At 43.5% G+C, this 24,040-nt stretch overlaps 1 protein-coding gene and 1 non-coding gene across 4 annotated transcripts in view; one reads left to right on the top strand and one right to left on the bottom strand.

The window, feature by feature from the left end:
- LOC122789321 overlaps nucleotides 1-24,040 on the bottom strand; it is a 769,937-nt gene that overhangs the window by 284,237 nt on the left and 461,660 nt on the right. The window lies entirely within an intron of this gene.
- On the top strand, nucleotides 5,024-5,096 carry TRNAA-AGC. Its single transcript has one exon. It is a non-coding gene; the product is annotated as a tRNA-Ala (tRNA).

Raw genomic sequence — 24,040 nt, 5'->3', positions numbered from 1 at the left:
GGCACAGACACGAATGGAGCGGTACAGCAGACAGGAGCAAAGGGCACAGAGGGCTCATTACACTGCTGTAAATGACAGTATCCATGACCTAGCAGGTGCCATACGTAACTATACTGAGGTCATTGATAGATGTTGGGTTGAGATGTGGACGTGGACATATGCCAGCAACATCACCAGCTGGAGGTCACCGTGGATGTCCAGCAAGTCACATCTGCTCACATCTGCTCCTGTAGTGCCAGTACCAGCCCCAGCAATGTTGGGGGGCTGTTTATAGACCTTTCTAGCAGACCACGTGCAAGTGGCTCTGGCCAGTGGATCCAGTGGACATATGTCAACCTCTTCGGATAGTACCCAATCTGGATTAGTACCCGATACTGTCTGTAGCACCCCTGCCAGGCACAGGTTCTGTATCCGTGGCCAGAGACAGTGATCTGTAAAGCCTGCCAGGTACAGTCTGTAGCTGTCTCACAAATCCCCGTATATGGCAGACACATGGTGGAACTGTGTGCATGCAGACACACACACATAAACCAGAAACCTAGGGCAAACACATACCCACACATGACATCAACATTGCCCCTTAACAGTACTCATGGCCCTCACCCACACACATGTCGATTGTATGGCTCAATGTAGGCCTCTGGCAAACCAACAACACACCCTGTGCATATAATGAAACCTGTGCCACCTCCTGTCATCTGTAATATTGATGCAGGAACAGGATAACATGGTGCTGATGCACAGGGTGACTTTAATAAAGATTAGCAATGGTTGGATGTGTAGGATGCTGTCAGCAGTAAAGTGTAATGATATCCTTGAAGGTGTAGCTGAGCAGGCATGATGCATTAAAGCTGTAATTAGCAATGTTGTATTGTTTTTACCAGTGTTTATTCCAATTGTGTTTTGTTTGCCCATATGCCACTTGGCTGATGTGGGTAGTTGTGTCAGCATGCGTTATACAGTGGACAGTAAGTGTGGGGTGTGTGCAACACAAGTTTGCAGGTGTCCATTTATGACCATGGTGGAGGTGCACTGTCTGCATGTACATGCATATTGGACACATGGGCAGGGTGACATGCCCTGTATTCACCAGTGTTAACATCCACAGTTTCTGTTGTTGGCCAGTATGCATTGTACTACACACATTTTGGAATTTGAGTACGCATGTGTGTGTATGACACGGGTTGACACTTTGCTGTGGGTGATGCTGTTGTTGCTGTCATTGGTTTGCATTACTAAGGTTAACACTGTCCTAGCTGCATAAGCCTTTAGTAATGCACACTGTTCACCTTACAGGGTTGCATGGAACATGTTATCACAAACACAAGAAATTCTCACTTATACAGTAAAAGTGCATTAGTCTCATGGACCCCTGCCATACACTAAATATTTAATAGAAGGTGTGAAGTTGTACAAAAAAGAGTTACATACCAAGAAGGGATAACCTCTCTGGTCAGTATCATTGGGAAAATGCAAGTCCTCATTAAACATACAAGGCAAGCTTCAAAATACAAAATGGCAAGGATTCCAAATACAACACTAAAGCTTTCTTAGTGTTGTTTATAATCTACAGGGGAAATCTCAGATTGGGTCACAGTTAATGTAAATGGTCACAAAGTATACTTATCTGACTGACATTACCAATTTCTTGTCAGACAGTTTGAATGCAGATTTCACCACCCTGTCGTTACACAAGGGCCACATTTCCAGACCTGAAGAATGTAAAACCTGATGATCTCTAGTTAAAACATCTCTTTACCAAAGTCCAAACCACAGTGGCAATGGCACTGGACAGTGTCCCTTGCTGTGTCATACACAAGCTGACATATGAAGTCACCACTCACCTAAACACTCTGTCCAGATGCAGCCTCTATACAGAGTCCACAAGGGCTGAGCTACAATGTCTTCTTCTTCTCCTTTCAGATGCTCCCATTAGGGGTTGGTACAGTAGATCGTCTGTTTCCATTTCTTCCTGCCCTCTGCACCTTGTGCTGTCACACCATCCACCTGCATGTCATCTCTCATCACAGCCATAAACCTCATCTTAGCCATTCCTCTTTTCCTGTTACCTGGCGGCTTCATCCTTAGCATCTATTTCACCATATACACTGCATCCCTCCTCAGCACATGTACAAACCAACTTAATCCTGCCTATCTGGCTTGGTCTACTAACTTTCAAACCTGGGCTGACCCTCTAATATACTTATTCATAATCCTGTCCACCTCTGTCACACCCAGTGCAAATGTTAACATAAATTGATTAAGGGGAGAACTACAACAGATCCTGGAAACTCTCACCCTATATGCCAGACAAATGTTATCTGGAAGGCTATGGAGCACAGCATTTTGGAACTCATTAACAGAGACATTATGAACCAGCAAACACTGCACCATACCCACTTAGGTTCTCTAAAGGCCAGATCATGGCTCCTACACCTAGTAGAATTCAAGCCAGTTAACAAGGCTATAGGTGAGGAAGGGGAGATCCACACAGCCAAACTATAGCTCACCAGCAATTCATACCCATCCCACATTCTGGTACCTCAACAGACTGACCATAAACGATTGTTAGATGATGGACTGACAACTGACACACAGATGTAGGACACAGTAACATTTGCAGCCTCCATGTAAAATTATATGCCAGTAACAAGTGGTATTCACCTGCACTCAGTCCTGGGACCACTCCTGTTTGGCATATAGCTTTCTTAGGTACAAGCAAACACAGTAGGGATATGTCTGCCCAAGTTTGATGCATACTGTGGGCTATATCATAGAGACAGATACCTGGTGTCAAACTCATGCTGTAAAGCTATAAGCCAAAGAAAGCATAGTTATCCACTTTTAGAAAACAAAGTATCCCCAGAGTACCACATAGGCAGCAGCCACCAAAATGTGGAACAAGTACTAATGTATAGATAAAGCCATGTGTTTAGTCATCTCTCTGTGGAGCACATAAGCAATAAAGAGTTTGCATGCAGATCCACAGAGGTTGTTGCACACCTATAATGATTAGTCATCTTTGCGAGACTTTGCTTGCTTTGGAACAGGATTCAGATATACCTGAAGCATAAACCCTCACTCACGCTCTTCAATAAAAACCGTGATGAGTGGATGTGAAATAGAAGACGTAGCCCAGGGATCACTGCAGTGGCTAAGCTTGTCACGAGCATACAGAAGTGACCTAAGGTCTGGAAAGCGCCAGCACACTCTGGCAAAGATAGATGCTTTCATGGAGAAAGCAGAGTACCCACCTATGAAATAATTTAGGTCACATGTATGTATATGGCTTTGCCCCACAGCTACCTTATATGTGTAATGCACATACAGTTGTCATTGTGATATGTTATACACTAGAAAAATCAAAACCCACTCCACACTGACCAACGGTATCACAAAGTCTCACACACACACACACACACACACACACACACACACACACACACACACAAGTCAACAAGTGTGAGATTCAAACTCCTTCCTAACTACATTATGATACTACAGCAGTACACATTTACACGACGTGCTATACACATTACTGGGATTTCACCTTTCCACAGGTATATTTGTGGGATGGTGACATCATCAGACTTGACAAAGATGAGTATACCACTTTTAAGGGGTGCAAGTAGTCTTCAAAAAGATTCCTCCTCCCAGGGAGACACACATACACACACACACAGTTGGCAAGTGCAGGAATCAAACCCCTACCTAACTACATTATGATACTATAGCAGTATGCATTTACACAACGCGCTATACACATTACTGGGATTTCACCTTTCCACAGGTATACTTGTAGGATGGTGACATCATCAGACTTGACAAAGAGGAGTATACCACTTTTACGGGGTGTGAATAGTCTCCAAAAAGGTTGCTCTCCCCAGGGAGACACACACACACAGTTAGCAAGTGCAGAAATCAAACCCCTTCCTAATTACATTATGATACTACAGCAGTACGCATTTACATGACGCGCTATACACATGACTGGAATTTCACCTTTCCACAGGTATATTTGTAGGATGGTGACATCATCAGACTTGACAAAGATGAGCATAACACTTTCAAGGGGTGTGAGTAGTCTCCAAAAAGGTTGTTCCTCCCCAGGGAGACACACACACACACACAGTTGGCAAGTGCAGGAATCAAACCCCTACCTAACTACAGTATGATACTACAACAGTACGCATTTACATGACGCGCTATCCACATGACTGGGATTTCACCTTTTCACAGGTATATTTGTAGGATAGTGACATCATCAGACTTGACAAAGATGAGTATACCACTTTTAAGGGGTGTGAGTAGTCTCCAAAAAGGTTGTGCTCTCCCCAGGGACAGACAGACAGACAGACACACACACAGAGTTGGCAAGTGTGGGGTTCTTAATCCAAACTAAGTACGTCTTTACACTTCAGCAAGCAATATGGAGTTACAGGGTGCAATACAGACATTACTTGCTGACAGTTTGCCCAAAGGTTTTTTTCACATTTGCTAACCTCAGCAGGCTTATCATACTAGGTGTATTGTATGCATAGGCCATGACCATATCATATATGGGTTGATGCACCACATGCTGGCACACACAGGGTCAAACCGGTGGCTAAGCTCGGTCAACCCAATACTGGACAATACAGTCAAGAGGAGTAGGGTCATACAACCACACCACCAACAGTCTCACATAGACCTACAATATAAGCACCATCAAAACACACACAAATACACATTACCATACTCGGAGAATACAAATATTAATCTGAAAAAGAGAGTGTGTCCTCCTAAGCAGACAATCAAGCAACATGCACTCCAGGCACACGCCAGAAAACACATAATACACCAAAGCAGTGTGCCTCACAACAGGCCCTAAGGCAAGGGTTGGGAGGGTGGCCTAATGGTTAAGGTGTTTGCCTTACAAACACAAGATACAGGGTTTGAATCTCACAGGGGATAACTAGCTAGGCTTAAAATGGCTCGCAAGAGCAATTAGCCTAGTACTAACCTATGAACCTATTTTTACAGAGGGGAATTAGCTCAAATGGTAGAGCGCTCGCTTAGCATGCGAGAGGTAGCGGGATCGATGCCCGCATTCTCCAGCTTTTCTTGCATTCTTGTTAAGATACCCAACACACTAGTAATAGGTGACTCCATAGTCAGGCACACAGATGTTCCACTCACTCGGCTAGACAAGGGGAAGGGTACTGTCAGTTGTCTGTCAGGTGCTATGATCAGCCACATAACACAAGCACTTACATCACTCCAGAACAGGTACATATATGACATGTTCTTTGTTACATGTCAGTGTGAATGATCTGAGACATACCTCCCAGGGCATGACAAGAGATATATAGTAGCTCTATGAACATGTAGCCCAGGCTGGTATGACCCTGACCTTGAGTAAAATCTTACCTTCATCTACATGACACTGCAATATAACAGAAAGATGATAAACTTCAACAATTGGCTGAGCTTCTGGTGTCATTCAAAAGGGATCCAGTCTCTGTCTGCCTGTGATGACATGATAGACAAGCCTCGTTGCTTTGCTACAGATGGTTTGCACCTGTCGCCCCTATGCTTATGAATACTGGCCAAGGCTCTTGCTGTCCCCATATTACCTTTTTTAGGCAAGGCTCAAACGTTCATAGGTAGGTACTAGGCTATTGGCTCTAGGGCCTATACAAGCCAAGTCAAAAAGGTACCCTGGCTTTTGCCATCCAAGAAATGTATTTTCCTGTGCCACTGTCGAGAAGAGACAAAGAAGTGATCCCAGGGTAAATTTCCTATTTCCTATCCAATCATCAAGATTTTTCATGAAGAGTGCTAATGAGGAGCTTTGTTTGATATAGATAGGTAGTTTATTCTGGATTATGGGAAACAGAAATCTATCCCTCTGGCATGTTCTGTTTATTGTGATGACAAAGTTTAGGTCCCTAGAGCATGTAGCTCAGAGGGATTGGGATTTCTTTAAGTGGAGCATGTCCACCAGCTCTGGGTTTGACATAGCTTTGTATGTTAGGCAGAGATCACCTCTGAGAAGGCGATATGCGACGGAGTAATGCTGGAGTTTTTTGAGATGGTCTGTGTAGGGCATGTGTTTGAGGCTGGTAATCCTCTTTGTGAGGTATTTCTGCGGCCTTTCCAATTGTTGTAGATGTCTTGTGAGGTATATGCCAAAAGGGGCATTGTACTCTATAATAGATGCGATGAATAGAGGGGAACAATGACCTCTTTTTCTGCATGAGAAGCCTTTTGTGATGAGGTGTGCCACGTAGAAGGATTTCCTGACTACTGTGGTGATGTGATTATCAAAGGAGAGACTACTGTCCACCTGTGTCCCAAGGTCTCATCACACTTTCGGTGTTAAGTATACTACTGCCTATGTTGTAGTTCATGGGTACAGAGTTTTTACCAAAGGGGATGACAATGCACTTTTTGACTTTTTGGCATTGAGCTTGAGGGTATGGCTTTGACACCAGGCATCTGTCTCAGTGAGGCCCTTTTGTAGGATTGTCCACATCGTTAGTAGTTTCAATTATGGCTCCTAGTTTGCAGTCATCTGCAAACTTTATTAGCCAAAGACCTTCTATGTTAGCCTGTACTTCAGGGAAGTAGATACAAAACAGGACAGGACCCAGGACTGAACTCTGTGGTACTCCACTTGTCACTGGTCTGAAGTCGGATTTGGAGTCTGCTACTTTCACAGTGTGGGTTCTGTCAGTGAGCCAGTTGGCAACCCATCTTGTGACATAGGGATTTATACCTAGTTTATTGAGTTTATCTGTAATTCCAGAGTGGGGGATGGTGTAGAAAGCCTTGGCAAGATCTAGATAGGCTGCGTGAACCACCTTACCCTTGTCTATGGCTTTGGTAACTACTTCAAAGAAGTCTATCAGGTTTAGGAGACATGATCTGCCTTTTACAAACCCGAACTGGCTGGGGTCCAGAGTTTTGAGATTACCAATGTCTTTGTTTATAAGTTCCATGATGATACGTTCCATGGCCTTGCAGACCAGGCTCATCAGGCTAATGGGGCACTAGTTCCCGGGGTCTGTGGTGGCTCCCCCCTTGTGTAGTGGGATAACCGTTGCTGTGCGCCATTCAGCAGGCACAAAGCCTGAGGTGAGGCTATGATTGAGCATGGTACTTAGGTGTGGTGCCAGTTCTTTTTGTAGTTCATGTAGAACTCAGCCTGGAATGTTGTCTGGTCCCATGGATGCTGTGTTCCTGGCTTTGGAGAGTGTAGTTTTTACCTGTGCAGCCGTGATTACAGGAACTTTACATTCTTCTGGTATAGAGATGGGCTCTTTAATGGGTGAGAGGTGGGGGGGGGGTAAAGTTAGCACTGAACCTATCTGCCAGGATGTTGGCAATATCAGTTGGGTCTGTATATTTAGTGTCATTGTGCTGTAACTCAGAGCAGATCTGAGTGTTGCCATTGAGATTCTTGACATAGCTATAGAATGCTTTGTGGATGTCTTTAGAATCAGTGGTGATTTTGGTTTCGAAACTAGCTTTGGAGGATTTTATCACGGATCGCAGCTTCTTACCGAGGCTGACCAGGGAGCTCCTCCACTCTTGGGATTTTACTCTCTTTTGCAACAGTTTCTTCCTTCTGTTGTACAGTTAGTTTATGACAGGGGACCACCAGATTGCCTTCCTTTTTTTGGAGGATAGTGTCTTGGTTCTGTTTGGGATAGCATGCTCCATGCACTCATGTAAGTGCGTATAAAGTGCAATTGTGTAGGATTCAGTAGTTGTAACTGTATTGTCCATCTGCATGGGTGTCATGAAGTTCACCACTTCTGTCTTACAAAGCATGAAGTTGGCTTTGTAGAATTTTTTTAACATGGTTTCCTTAATGGGGGGTGGGGGCAGAATGTGGATATGTAGCTTATGGTTGGATCAGACCAATGAGTTGTTGACTTCAGGTGTGGAACACTGGTCACTCAGGACAAACCAAACCCCATAACCAACACAAATAACCACAAAGTGAGCTAAATGCTACTCACTGCCAGAAGTCTCAGCCTCCACTTCTCAGTATGGAGAATATTGATATCTGTGCAGTAACAGAAACCTAGTTCAAGGCTCCAGAGAGCACACCAGCACTACCAGGATACTACTCATTCCATACCTTCCAGCTTCAGAACCTGGATCATAGCACATAGGGTGGGGATGTATCCATATTCATCAAGGATACCTACACCTCTCTCGACATCCTCTCTACAGGATATGTACCCATAGAATGTTGCACAGCAACATTCTTCCCACTCTGCAGGGGTGGGGCCACAAAAGACCCTTGGCATTCATGCTCTATGAGCCTGATGAGTCTGATCTGCAAGGCAATGGAGCCAATCATAATGGAACTCAACAATAAAGACATTGGGAACCTTTGCACAGTTGAGCACACCCAGTTTGGCTTCGTCAAATGCAGATCATGCCTCTTGAACTGGGTGGATTTCTTTGAGAGAGTTACCCAGGCTACAGATGATTGAAAGGAGCTCCACACAGCCTACCTATACCTCGCTAAGGCCTTTGACACCATTCCCCAGTCAGGTATCATAGATGAACTCACCAACCTGGGCATAAATCCATACATCACAATATGGATTGCAAACTGGCTCACAAATAGATCCCACAAATTAAGAGTTGTTGGCTACATGTCAGACTCTTAACCGGTAACAACTGGTGTCCCCCAAGGTTCAGTCCTGGGGCCCCTCCTGTTTGGTATAAACTTTTCAAAAGTACATGCCAAGACAAGAGGGTTGTGGTTGATTAAGTTTTCTGGGAACTGGAAAGTGTTTGACATAACAGATTCTCCGGATGACACAAATATTCTCCAGAAGGGAGTCTATGAGACAGATGTGTGGTGTCAGAATCATGGCCTCAAGCTCAATGTGAAGGAATACATAGTAATCCCCTTTGGGGAAAACAAAGTACCTACAAACTACTACATTAGGTGTTACCCCCTAAAAACTGACAAGGTAATACGGGATCTGGGGACACAAGTAAATAGTCATCTTTCCTTTGATAACCATGTTGCCAAAGTGATTAGGAAATCCTATGTGGCCCACCTAATCAACAAAGGGTTTGCATCAGGATCAAAAGAGGTAGTGGTGGCCCTCTACTCCTAAGTCATCAGACCCATCATTGAGTACAATGCACCATTTTGGATGTACTCGACTAAGCATATCCAGCAGCTGGAGAGACCACAGAGGTACCTTACCAAGAGGACTACTGACCTCAAACAGTTGTGTTATGCAACACAACTAGCAAAACTAAACCTGTTCTCAGTTGCGCACTGCCTACTCAGAGGCGCACACTGCCTAACATACAGAGCCATGTTCAACACAACTGTTGAACATGCTCCATCTAAGGATAACAAAATTGAGTCGCACTACACAATCCAGGGATATGAACCTCATCACAACAATGAATACAACATGCTGGTGGGATAGAGTACCATCCCAGACACTTGCCTTACTGTGGAACGAGTCCCAATGCACATCAGAGCCCCTCACTGACAATCTTCAATAGGAACCTTGATGAGTGGATGGGAAAAGACAATTCACGCCAGGCATCACATCAGCAGCCACACTAGAAAGGGGCTTAGGGTACAAACTATTAGAACTAATGCTTAGGAAACTAACCAATGGGGTGGTGAAAGCTGCACAACTTGCCTAGGCTAATATATGCCTTCGTGAAGATAGTCTACTACATACCTATGAACCTATGTGACAGGTACATGTCTACAGATAGTAGATGTATACTTCATTATACAGTCATATTGTACAGCAGGCACATGCACCACATACACTGTAATGCTTACAGATATTGGTGGCTATTATGTACAGTGGGTGAGATGTACACATGTCTTTTGCACCATTGGGATGTGTGCTGGGTGGGACAGTCCTGGATGGCTCCCTGTCATGGTTACCCTCTTACACACATCTCTGCCCATCCATCTTTACAAACTTGCGAAAATAGAGTGTGAACAAACTTCAGAAAACAGATGAAAGTGCCTGGCAGTCAAACAAGTCTCCGGAGCCTTAACGCAATTTTATTATAACAATGAAATAAACAGTGTTTTCGCTACAACACCAAAGTAGCTTCTTCAGAGGCTAAGAACACAGAAAAAAGGCGCCAATTACATTTATAGCATTGTCAACCTCATTCTAATCAGCTGTAACAAGGAATACATCACTTCCTTAGATTTGAATGTGTTTAAGACAACACACACTTGATCAAAAGCATAACAGCTAGCCTTTTAAATAAAAACTGCAAATACACTTAATTTATAAAAAATATAAAAAATATATATATGAATATATTACTGACAAACTAAAATCTATGCTGAAATAAATTTCTGAAAAGGAATGTTTCATATATAAGATATATAAAATTGTGTGACAGGTTATTATAATAACCGTAAAAAAATTTTTTACATGCACAAAAAATACATGTCTGTTGTTAGCGTAAGAAAAATCTGTATTTCAAAACAGGGGCTATATTACAACTCTCGTTTAGTCCTGGAATGTTAAAGGCATCTAGCTTAAGTTGCCATTCCAGTTCTAAAATCTCTAGTAAAAGAGAGGTAGGTCCGCCCCTGACAGATCTATGCATACAGTCAATACCCATGAATACAAAATTGTGTCCAGGGTTAGATTCTACATGTTTGGCAAGGGCGTTCTCACTTTTATTATTCCTAATAGCATAACTGTGTTGGTATATGCGCTCCCTAAATTTCCTATCAGTAATATATTCATATATATATTTTTTATAAATTAAGTGTATTTGCAGTTTTTATTTAAAAGGCTAGCTGTTATGCTTTTGATCAAGTGCGTGTTGTCTTAAACACATTCAAATCTAAGGAAGTGATGTATTCCTTGTTACAGCTGATTAGAATGAGGTTGACAATGCTATAAATGTAATTGGCGCCTTTTTTCTGTGTTCTTAGCCTCTGAAGTAGCTACTTTGGTGTTGTAGCGAAAACGCTGTTTATTTCATTGCCCATCCATCTTTGGCTTATTATACTGTGTTCCCCCTACACACACACACACATATATATATATATATATATATATATATATATATATAGGTACATAGGTAGGTAATAGGCTATCTGCCTGAAGGCATATATTAGCATGGCCAGAGTGTGCAGCTATCACCACACATGGGGTTAGTTCCCTATGCCTCTGTGTAGTAGAGCTGATGAAGTGATCCATGGTGTGACAGTTCAGTTTCACATACACTCATCAAGGCTCCTCTGGAAAAGTGTCAGTGAGGGACTCAGCTTAATGTAGGTTGGGAGCCTGTTCCAAAGCAAGGGACGCCAGTGAGTTAGTAATGTATCCCTCCAACATGTTCTATTTATTGTTGCGATGATTACATCCCTAGAGCATGTGGCACAGTGAGCTTGCGTTTACTTCAGATAGAGCATGTACATCAGTTTTGCATTGGACATGGACCAGTCTGTTGGGCAGAGATCGCCTGAGTAGACAGTATGCAACAGAGTACAGATTGAGTTACTTCAGTCTTGTTGCATGGGGCAACTGTTTGAGGCCAGTAATCCTCCTGTTGAGGTACTTCAGTGGTCTTTTCAGCTGCTGAAGGTGCCTAGTCAGATTCATCGCAAGTGTGCCGTGGTACTCCCTGATGGGTCTGATGATTGATGAGTAGAGGGAACCTCCTTTGACCTACATGCACAGACTTTGGCAATTTGTGGGAACACATAGCATGATTTTCTAACCACTTTGTGAATGTGTTTCTGGAAGTAGAGATGACTATCCACGTGCCCATAGATCCCTTATTACCTCCATATTTAGGGTGTTGGCACCTATGTGGTATTTGTATGACTGTAGCTCAAGGCCATCATTTTGACACCACATCTGTCTGACTGAGACCCTTTTTAAGGATGTCTCTGTTGTCCCGAACATCAATTATGACAACCTTTTTGCAGTCATCCACAAACTTTGCTAACCATAACCGTCGTGTGTTTGACTGTATTTCTGAAAAGTATACACCAGACAGAAGGGGTCCCAGGACTGAGCCATGGGGGACAGCAGTTGTTACCAGCTTACAGTCCAACAGGGAGACCACAATTATTACCTTGTGGGATCTATCTGTGCCCCAAGTTGGCAATCCATCAGATGACATACGTGTTTATGCACAGGTTGTTGATTTTGTGGATAAGACGTGTGTGTGGGATGCTGGAAAAGGGCTCTTCAAGGTCTATGTAGGCCGTGTGGATCTCATTTCATTGATGTATGTCCTGGGTAACTGTCTTGAAAACTGTCTAGCAGGTTTAGGGACCATGATCTTCCCCTGACCAAACCAAAATGGGTAGGGTTGGGTGTTTGTAGGCTCCCAATAGCTCTGTTTATGAGTTCCATAATGATAGACTCCATAGCCTTGCAGATCAGGCTTATTAGGTTTATAAGACAATAGTTCCCATGGTCTGTTGTGCACCAACACTTGTGGAGTGTGTCAATCATAGCTGTAACCCATTCAACAGTTTCATATCCTGTACAGAGGGTGAGCCTCAGACTGTTCAGGTGCAGGGTCTGTTTGTTTTGGAGTTCACATATGACACAGCCAGGGACACCATGTCATCCCATAGACACCATGTTTTTAGGTTTGGATCGAGCTGTTTAACCATTGTATATGTGATTTCTGTTTTTTCACAATCTCCAGGTATGGTAATGGGCCCTTTTGTCAGTGAGAGGGGGGTAAATATGTATGAACCTGTCTGACAAGAAGTTGGCAAAATCAGTCATGTACATGTATTCATTTACACTTTGCACTGACTCAGAACATATATGAGTTTACATTGATATTTATGACAAAGCTAAAGAAAGCTTCATGGTTCTCTATGGACTCTTTGGCAATATTTTTGCCCGAACATGGCTAGGATAATGTTAGGAGTGCTCATTGTTTGATGATATTGATCGGAGATTTACTGATCTTCTTTGGATTTTCACTTTCTCTGAACAACTTAAGTACTTGTATTACATAGTTTATGACAGGGGTCCAATATATTATATGGGTCTGTTTTCATATCACTGTATGCGCAAGGCAGGATTGGTGAATAGTGACATGTGTCTGGAGTAAGAATTGCAACTGCCAGATATGTGTGGCCCACTGCTATACTCAGACATGGCCCAAGTGTGTGAGCATGCCCAGTATGACCTTTCAATATGTTGTTGACTGACATCTGCTAAATTTGTTTAAGTGTGTTGTGAGCATGCCCACTATGGGCATATATATATATATATATATATATATATATATATATATATATATATATACATATATGTGTGTGTGTGTGTGAAAATTACAAGTTGGTTTTTACTTCAGGGCTCACCTTTGTGTTGTACATCGACAGGAAGCACGCTGTGCCTGCAGGGCTTCCATGAGTCAATTTGCATAGACTTATCAACATTTCTACATACAGGGGGGGCAGCTATTTGTACATTTCTACCTGGGAGTGCACACATGATTGTTACTGTGGGTGTACATAGGATGAGGGGTACACCTGACACTTATACACATTTGCTAGGCCTGCACTGCTATGTCAGGTACTCCATTTCAAGTCTGTACGGTTACCTATCATACTGGCTTGAGGCATACCACTGTACTACAGACCTTAGCTTCCAATTGCACTCATATTAGTCTGTGACTTCATAGCCTGCCCAACCCACATCACACTGCTTGGCCTGCTGTTATCGGTCTGCATAGGTCTGGGGGGAGGTTACTCATGATACAGCATTTGTTTGTGTTTGTCTACAACTGTCCTGCTGGCTGCGACTGTTAGGTATGTGACCCCCCCCAACTGGCATGTGTGAGTGACTTAAGTTGTGTCTGTGCCAGTGAAATGCTGTCATGGCTTAGTGGTTCAGTACTGTGACTATAGTGCACAGTAACCTGAGTTCGAGCCCTGTCGCTGCTTTTTATTTTCCTGCTGAGCAGACCTGACTGGTTAATGAACAGTAAAACAGGTGTGAGTGTGTTTACCCGACTTTGTCCGATGTTGCCCTGGTTAGTGCGGTGCGCAGCTACACGCAATTGTATTTAAATATGCTCAGTACTGGTAAAATTTGCTTAGCAGTGCTTTATATTGCTTAAAATAGGGCACTCATGCCTCAGGTGGTGCTGCAGGGCTGCCTATGTCAGATGCACATAGTACACTCTCTATACATGTTCGAAAACAGGTAGTGTAAAGTTAGGCATCCCTTTTAATGTATGTGTGAGTCAGAAAGAGGTGTCAATTCCAGGGTTCCTGCTGAGTTATGTGCTATGTGTTACCTCTTTGCCAAGGCCAGGGCGTACTGGGCACGCCTCCTTCTGCCTACTGGGGCAGGCTCAGGTTGTTCCTCCTCAGAGTCACGCTGTGCCTGTGCACGCCTTGGCAATGGTGGGGGGCTGTTTGGCCCTGCCCCATGCTGTTCCTGCTGCAGCTGTTTCTGCAGGATCATATTGTGTAGCATGACACATACAATAACAATTTGGGTACATGTAGTTGGTGAGTACTGCAAGGCTCCACCAGATGTGTCCAGGCACCAGAACCATGACTTGAGCATCCCAAACACACATTTAATTATGTTTCTTGTTTGTGCGTATGCCTCATTATGGAGTTCTTGTTCAGGTGTGTGTGCATTTCTGATGGGTGTCATCAGCCATGGCTCCAGTGCGCATCCAGCATCCCCCACGAGATGACCATCAGGGATGTCCCCCATTGGCAAATCTCTGGTACAGCTGTGTCAGATGCCAGAAGTGGGAATCGTGATAGCTTCCAGGGCAGCCAGCACACACATTCATTATTATGCCCTGGGCATCGCACACGACCTGGCAGTTGATGGAGGGGAAGCCGTTGCGGTTGATGTAGACCCTACCCCGCTCACCGGGTGGTGCTTTGATGCGTATGTGCGTGCAGTCTATTGCTCCCACTACCTCAGGGTATTCTGCTATTTGGTGGAAAAGACGCATATTGCTGGCCAATGCCTCACAGGAATTGGGGAAATATACGTGGTCACCGACATATGCTGACATGGCATCCAGGAACTGGTGAGTACCCTGGATGCTGATGCCTGTGAAATACCCATCATATCACCAGTTGGTATTTGGAAGGTACCTGTAGCTAGTATTCTTAGGCCAACACATACCTTGGTATCCACTGGGATGGGTTCTGCTCTGTTGGTTCTGTGTGTGAAGCTTGGCCGGCACAGCTCAACAATTTGCTGTAGGAGGTCTCTGTCCACCCTATAGCGCTCCACTATTTCCAGCTCATGTAGCCCCTGGTAGGTTACCCTGGGTCTGTACACTCTTCTCCATCTCCTCACTGTGGGTTGCTCAGCAGCATTCACAACATCACCACCCTCAGCACCTTGTACATGTTGGTTTATGATAGCAAGAGCAGCCCCAAACATTTTGTCTGACAAGGTTTTTAAGCTTTCCCTCTTTGTATACTGCAGTGTTGCAAAGTTCTTGGGAAAAGCAGGGGGGAATGCTGTTTGCAGAGTTTAAAGTGCTGGGCTGGGCTAGTCTGCTGCCTGTGTAATTGGCTGATTCTGATATATTTTACCCGGCAGCTCTGCTAGTTCTCCTTGGTTAACATCCTTCCTTTTGCCTTTTTGTTTCCGCCCTGGGGAAGCACCACGCACACGCGAGTGCACACGCTGAGTGCATGTTTGCAAGGAGTTTCCTATCTTTTAACATTGTGCACTGCCTAACCTGGACTGGACCATCATATTGGGTGACTTCAACTATCCAAACATAGACTGGGAGCACTACTCAAGCCCCAACACCCTCTCCCAACAGTTCCTAGAACTTATAAACTCAAATGCTATGGAACAACTGGTCACCACTCCCACAAGAGGGGAAAACATATTGGACCTGATCATCACCAACATGGGGACTCTATGTTCCATACCAGAGGTATACCCCTGATTGGTAAGATCTGACCACAAATTAATCTCACTGGACAGCCATACCCCATCCCCACCCCCACCCCCAGCCAAGGAAACCACGGTGAAGAACTTCTCAAAAGCAAACTTCACACTTCTCAAAACCGAGGTGGAATCCTTCAAAGCCCCCAGGCCAATGGAAAATACGGCCCAAACCGCAGAAACCTTTGCAAATGCATTCTATGGATACCTACAGGAATGCATGGATTGTGCTATCCCAAATAAAACCAAGACTCACTCCTCCAAAGGCAGGAGACCTGTCTGGTGGACCCCAGCCATAAATAAGCTATACAACAGAAGGAGGAATCTACTACATGATAGAGCAAAATCCCAAAAAGGGAAGGCATCTCTGATCAGTACTAGCAAGAAACTACGATCCCACATAAAATCATCTAAGGCCAGCTTCAAAAGAAAAATTGCACAAGACACTAAATATAATCACAAGGCCTTCTTTAGTTATGTGAGGATCCTGGGTGGCAACTCCCAGATATGCTCTGAGTTAGTGCAAAATGACAAAAAATACACTGAACCCACAGACACTGCCAACATCCTGGCAGACAGGTTCAGTGCAAACCCCCCCTTCCCCCCCAAAAGAGCAAATGTCTATCCCAACAGAGTGTAGCCTCCCTGACATCACAGATGCACAGGTGAGAGCTTCCCTCTCCAAAGCAAAAAACACAGCATCAATGGGATCGGACGGTGTCCCGGGCTGCATCTTACATGAGCTCCAAGAAGAACTGAACCCTCACATGAAGTCACTGTTCAATCTTAGCCTTACTACAGGATATGTACCCAAGGAATGGGGTACAGCAACAGTGGTCCCACTCCACAAAGGTGGTGCCACAACGGATCCCAGAAACTATCGCCCTATAAGTCGGACTAGCCTGGTCTGCAAAGCTATGGAGCATATCATCATGGAACTCATAACCAAAGACATTGGGAACCTCCAAACACTGGATCCTACCCAATTTGGCTTTGTTAAGGGCAGATCTTGCCTCTTGAACCTGGTCGACTTCTTTGAAACAGTCACCAAGGCCAGAGATGAAGGGAAAGTAGTCCACAAAGCCTACCTGGACCTCGCAAAAGCCTTCGACACAATACCCCACTCAGGCATCATAAATAAGCTCATCAGCTTAAATATCAACCCCTATGTCACAAGATGGGTTGCAAAGTGGCTCAGGGATAGAACCCACATGGTCAGAATTGCAGGTGCCATGTCAGACTCTAAATCAGTTACAAATGGCTTCCCACAAGGCTCAGTCCTGGGACCTCTCTTGTTCGGTATATATTTCTCTGAGGTACAGACTAACACGGGAGGACTATGGCTGGCCAAGTTCACAGATGACTGCAAACTGGGTGCCATAATCAACTCGCCGATTGACACAAGCATCCTCCAAAAGGGTCTCACAGAGACGGATAACTGGTGCCAGAGCCATGGTCTAAAGCTAAATGCCAAAAAGTGCATAGTTGTCCCCTTTGGGAAAAACAAAGTGCCCACAAATTACCACATAGGTGGTAATCCATTAAGTACGGAAGAAGCAATTAGGGATTTGGGGACCCAAGTAGATAGCAATCTCTCCTTTGACAATCACATTGCCAAAGTGGTTAGAAAGACCTTCTATATAGCCCACCTTATCACGAAAGGGTTCACATCTAGATCAAGAGAGGTCATTGTGCCCCTCTACTCATCAGGCCCATAATTGAATACAATGCCCCATTTGGGATGTACCTTACCCGACACCTGCAGTAACTGGAAAGTCCCCAAAAGTACCTCACCAAGAGGATCAAGGGACTCAAACAGATGCCCTACGCAGTTAGGCTAAAGAAACTCCAGCTCTACTCAGTTGCTTACCGCCTACTCAGAGACAATCTGTGCCTGACATATAAAGCCATGTCCAAACCAGAATTAATGGACATGCTCCACGTCAGGAAATCCAAATCCCTTAGAGCTACATGCTCCCAGGACTTAAACCTCAGCACAGAAATAAATAGGACATGCTGGAGGGACAGATTCATATCCTAGAGGCTCCCCTCACTCTGGAACAAAATCCCAATCCATGTTAGGCAGAGCCTCTCAATAACCCTCTTCAAGAGAAATCTTGACGAGTGGATGGGAGATTGTAGGTTTACCCCTGGGATCTCTTCTGTGTCCCTACTAGACAGAGGCACAGTAAACTAACCTTAAAAGGGCTATCTTCTGTGACCTACTATACAGAGGCACAGTCAACTAATCTAAAAGGGTGGCGAAAGCCAAACACACTCTGGTTAGGCTTATAAATGCCCTAGGGTAGATAGCCTAGTATCAACCTATGAACCTATGAACATAAATGAAGATCAACACAAACCAGACAATATCTAGAAACAGCAAAGATAAGTAACCATTTTCCAACTTGACTCAACTGTAATGGCATATTAATAAAAAAAGAGGTATACTGTGTAAAACAATACAGCAAATAACAAGCAGCACAATAAAACAAATTATACAATTTCTCCCTATTAATATTCTAAAATGTGCACACTGATTGGCCAGCCCAACCAGTGTGCCCATTGTAAATACCACAATATATCAACGGAAAAAGGTCCTGTCGCCTGGACTTTTTCCGTTGGTATAAACTGCCCCAAAATCTTTTTTTTTTTGTTAACAAAAAAAAAAAAAAAAAAAAAGAGAGAGAGAGAAAATAGAGCAACGGAGTCTTTTCTTTTCTCCGTTGCTTCCGTTTCAAAGCCTTGACATATTGGGTATGCACAGGAACCCAAGTCCCATACGCATGTGCAGTACATCAAAAAGCAGAATCTGTATACTACAACCCGGCAGAAGAACAGCAATCTGCCGTTATACAAAGACATTATTTAAGAAAAGTATTTTTTTTTTCTTAAATAATGTCATTGCATAATAGCAATAACAGACTGTGGTTGTGGTATATTGAAGATTTACCCATGGTTGCCTTTGTTTAATCACTTGGGCTTCACCCTCATGATTAAACCACACCAACCGTGGGTAAATCTTCAATATACCACACCACGTTGTCAGTTATTGCTTAAATAACCTCTTTTTAAGGGAAAGAAAAGATCACAAAGAAGATAAATAAGTAAAATAAATACTTAAAAAATCAACAATACAAAATACAAAACCAACATTATATAATAAACGTGTGTGGGTATGTGCCATGCTATGTTTACTTATGCAGACTTCTATAGGTCACTCAGACTATGCTCATTACCAAACCATAGGCAGTCATCTTCTGTGACACATTACATTGTTAGACTCTTTGTAAACTTAAATAAGGGAGCAGACTAATACAAATGAAGAAAAATCAAACAGAGATTCACTATCCCCCACCAAGCCAATACTTTGAGCAGTTATCTTGTAAGACACAAATGCTCTTTCTTCTCCATACATTCAGCCCAACTGCACAGGTACTTCTAGCAATCAAATTGTATGTGCGACTGCCATAGGAGGAATATCTACTAAAATTAAATCTAAAATTTAATAAGCTGCACCGAGTCCACCTGCATAAAAATACAAGCAAGACAACACATACATTTTAATAAGTACGTATTTGAACACACCTTCTCACCAAGTGACCATTTTGCTTTCCCTCAGCAGTGTGACTGACAGTCCATTGTAACGAACACTAATTTTAACCATTTGAATAATTGCATAAACATTTTATACTAAACTGCCCCAATCATTTCAGTAGTCAGAACGTTTAAAACTGTAATAGCTATATCCAGTGTACACAGTAATAAAACATCAATCATCTAACAAACTGATTACAAAAATGATGTCCTCTGTCAGAAATCCCTCAACCTTCCAAGCGATCATGTCATCATGCTTTCAAAAGGAATTTTGTAATGACAGACAACTTGAGAAGAATATAACAACCATGCTGATAGACAGTAGATCTACAATGTTTCTTTTATATGTGAATAGGCAAGCACATTTCAACCTAATTTCTCAAAGCAGTACATCTTAAAAAAAAGTATACGTTTTTCCTTTGCACTTGATCTTTAAAGGAGAAAAAGAACAATAATATTAATATTTATTTATTTGTTAATGAGATAACTGAACTGGTCCCACTCTGTCCTTTTTCAATCATAACCTGGGCAACAAATACATGCGTAAATATGAAATTATATATTAATCTGTATCTATTTATGAGTTAGTGTGTGTGTGTGTGTAACGTATACACAATTATATCATGAGAGGCAGAATAAACAAAAGAGAGGACTCAAATGGTAGAATTCAAAATAAAATGCAGAAAACTTTGAATACTACTAAGACTGGATCACAAAACAATGAATACACTTCTCTTCTACTAAAAAAAATCTTATTTCAGTAAACTCCAGTTATAAAATCCCAGATCAAGCATGGACTGAATAATGGAATAGTTAGTGAAAGGGTAGTTAGTAATGTAACTTGTACGGTTGTGATTAGGACCAAGGGTAGGGCTAGGGGTTGTTAGTAACGTTAACTTGTAGGGTTAGGATTAGGACCAAGGGTAGGGCTAGGGTTAGTTAGTAATGTAATTTGTAGAGTTGGGGTTAGGGGCAGGGGTAGGGGTAGTTATAACTTATAGGGTTGGGGTTAGGATGAAGGGTAGGGGTAGTTAGTAATGCAATTTGTAGGGTTGAGGTTAGGACCAAGGGTAAAGGTAGGGGTAAGTTAGTAATGTAACTTATAGGGTTGGGGTTAGGACAAGAGTAGGGGTAGGGGCAGTCAGCCATGTAATTTGTAGGGTTGGGGTTAGGACAAGAGTAGGGGTAGTTAGCAATGTAATTTGTAGGGTTGGAGTTAGGACCAAGGGCAGGGGTAGTTAGTAACGTAACTTATAGGGTTGAGGTTAGCACCAAGGGTAGGGATAGGGGTAGTTAGTAATGTAATTTGTACGGTTAGGTTAGGACCAAGGGTAGGGGTAGTCAGTAATGTAATCTGTAAGGTTGGGGTCAGGACCAAGGGGTAGAGGTAGTTAGTAATGTAATTTGTAGGACTGGGGTTAGGACCAAGGGTATGTATAGTTAGTAACGTAACTTGTAGGGTCAGGGTTAGGACAAGGGTAGGGGTAGTTAGTAATGTAAATTGTAGGGCTGGGGTAAGGACTAAGGGTAGGGGTAAGGTAGTAATGTCATTTGTAGGGCTGAGGTTAGGACCAAGGGTAGGGGTAACTTCTACGGCTGGGGTTAGGACCAAGGGTAGGGGTTGTTAGTAATGTAATTCGTAGGGTTGTGTTAGGACCAAGGGTAGGGGTAGGGGTTGTTAGTAACGTAACTTGTAGGGTTGGGGTTAGGACCATGGGTAGGGGTAGTTAGTGACAATTGTAGGGTTGGAGTTAGGAGCACATGTAGGAATAGGGGTAGTTAGCAACACAAATTGTAGGGTTGGGGTTAGGACTAAGGGTAGGGGTAACTCTTAGGGTTGGGGTTAGGACCAAAGGTAGGGGTTGTTAGTAATGTAATTTGTAGAGCTGGGGTTAGGACCAAGGATAGGGGTAGTTAGTAATGTAATTTGTAGGCATGGGGTTAGGACCAAGGGTAGGGGTTAGTTAGTAACGTAACTTATAAGGTTGGGATTAAGACAAGGGTAGGGGTAGTTAGTAATGTAATTTGCATGGCTGGGTTAGGACCAAGGCTAGGGGTAGTTAGTAATGTAATTTGTAAGGGTGGGGTCAGGACCAAGGGTAGGGGTAGTTAGTAATGTAATTTGCAAGGTTGGGGTTAGGACCAAGGGTAGGGGTAATTAGTAAATTGTAGGGCTGGGATTAGGACTAAGGGTAGGGGTAGTTAGTATTGTCATTTGTAGGGCTGAGGTTAAGTCCAAGGGTAGGGGTAACTTTTAGGGTTGGGGTTAGGACTACGGGTAGGGGTAACTTTTAGGGTTGGGGTTAGGACCAAGGGTAGGGGTTGTTAGTAATGTAATTTGTAGGGTTGAGGTTAAGACCAAGGGTAGGAGTAACATTTAGGGTTGGGGTTAGGACCAACGGTAGGGGTTGTTAGTAATGTAATTTGTAGGGTTGAGGTTAAGACCAAGGATAGGGGTAACTTTTAGGGTTGGGGTTAGGACCAAGGAAAGGGGTTGTTAGTAATGTAAATTGTAGAGTTGGGGTTAGTACCAAGGGTAGGGGTAGTTAGTAATGTAATTTGCAGGGAAGGGGTTAGGACCAAGGGTAGGGGTTAGTTAGTAACGTAATTTGTAGGGTTAGGGTTAGGACCAAGGGTAGGGCTAGGGGTTGTTAGTATCGTTAACTTGTAGGGTTGGGATTAGGACCAAGGGTAGGGGTTGAGGTAGTTAGTAATGTAATTTGTAGGGTTGGGGTTATGACCAAGGATAGGGGCAGTTAGTAATGTAATCTGTAGGGCTGTGGTTAGGACTCTGTCATTGTCCATGTTGGTGTGAACGACCTGAGACGTACCTCCCTGGACTACATGAAAAGAGACATGGAAGAGCTCTCCAATCTTGTAGCCCAGGCAGGTATGACCCTAGCCCTGAGTAGCATTCTGCCATCACCTAGAATGATGCCGCAGTACAAGGACAAAATGATTGACTTCAGCAATTGGCTAAGCTTCTGGTGACATTCTAAAGGGATCCAGTATCTGTCTGCCTGGGATAACATGGTCGACAGACCAATATGCTTTGCCAGAGATGGCCTGCACCTGTCACCCCTGGGATTCCGGATACTGGCTAAGATTTTTGCCGCCCCTATAGTGCTTTTTTTAGGCAAGGTTCAAATGACAACTTCACCACCGTAACAGGAACAGGCAAGCAAAAACTGAGGGTGATGCTACTCAATGCTAGAAGTCTAAATCTCAAAATGCACTCACTCGAGGCTCTCCTTAAAATGGAGAACATCGATATCTGTGCAGTGACCGAGACCTGGTTCAAGGCTCCGGAGAGCACCCCTGCACTACCAGGCTATAACTCATACCACACTTTTCGGCCATGTAACCTGGACCGGAACACCAAACGTGGAGGTGTGTCCATATTCATTAAGGAAAACCACACCTCCAGGCTAGTTGTTCAGCATAATGCAGCCGAGGGTATCCAAGTGCAACTAACTCTGGGCAAAACTGCAATCCAAATTGTAGCTTGCTACAGATCTCCCACCATGCCCCAGGATTCCCACTCCTCTTTTCTTGATGTACTGGAAAATATTAGGGTTCAACCAAACACCCTAATAATGGGCAATTTCAACTACCCCACCATTAACTGGGAAAACTACTCATGTACCAACTCCTTCACTCAACGCTTTCTGGAATTCATAAACACCAATGCCCTGGATCAACTTATCTACACCCCCACCAGGGACAACGATATCCTAGATCTAGTCATTACCAACATGAGTGACCCGTGTTCCACACCTGAAGTCAATGCCTCAATGGTCCGATCTAACCATAAGCTAATTACCCTAGATATCCACATCGTGCCCCTACCCCCCATTAAGGAAACCATGGTAAAAAATTTCTCCAAAGTCAACTTCATGCTTCTTGAGACAGAAGTGGTGAACTTCATGACACCCATGCAGATGGACAATACAGTTACGACTACAGAATCTTACACAATTGCACTTTATAAGCACTTACATGAGTGCATGGATTGTGCTATCCCAAACAGAACCAAGACGCTATCCTCCAAAAAAAGGAAGCCAATCGGGTGGTCCCCTACAATAAACAAACTGTACAACAGAAGGAAGAAACTGTTGCAAAAGAGAGTAAAATCTCATGAGTAGAGGAGCTCCCTGGTCATCCTCAGTAAGAAGTTGCAATGCCTGATAAAATCCTCCAAAGCTAGTTGCGAAAACAAAATCGCCACTGATTCTAAAGACAACCACAAAGCATTCTATAGCTATGTCAAGAATCTCAATGGCAACACTCAGATCTGCTCTGAGTTACAGCACAATGGCACTAAATATACAGACCCAACTGATATTGCCAACATCCTGGCAGATAGGTTCAATACTAACTTTACCCCCCTCTCACCCCCTAAACAGCCCATCTCTATACTGGAAGAATGCAAAGTTCCTGCAATCATGGTTGCACAGGTAAAAACTACACACTCCAAAGCCAAGAACACAGCATCCATGGGA

Source organism: Protopterus annectens, chromosome 14.part0 (genome assembly GCF_019279795.1).
Source record: "Protopterus annectens isolate FY-2018-M chromosome 14.part0, PAN1.0, whole genome shotgun sequence".
Taxonomy (NCBI): Eukaryota; Metazoa; Chordata; order Ceratodontiformes; family Protopteridae; genus Protopterus; species Protopterus annectens.
The sequence above is the reverse complement of the archived record's forward strand: the minus strand, read 5'-3'. Positions and strand labels throughout refer to the sequence as shown.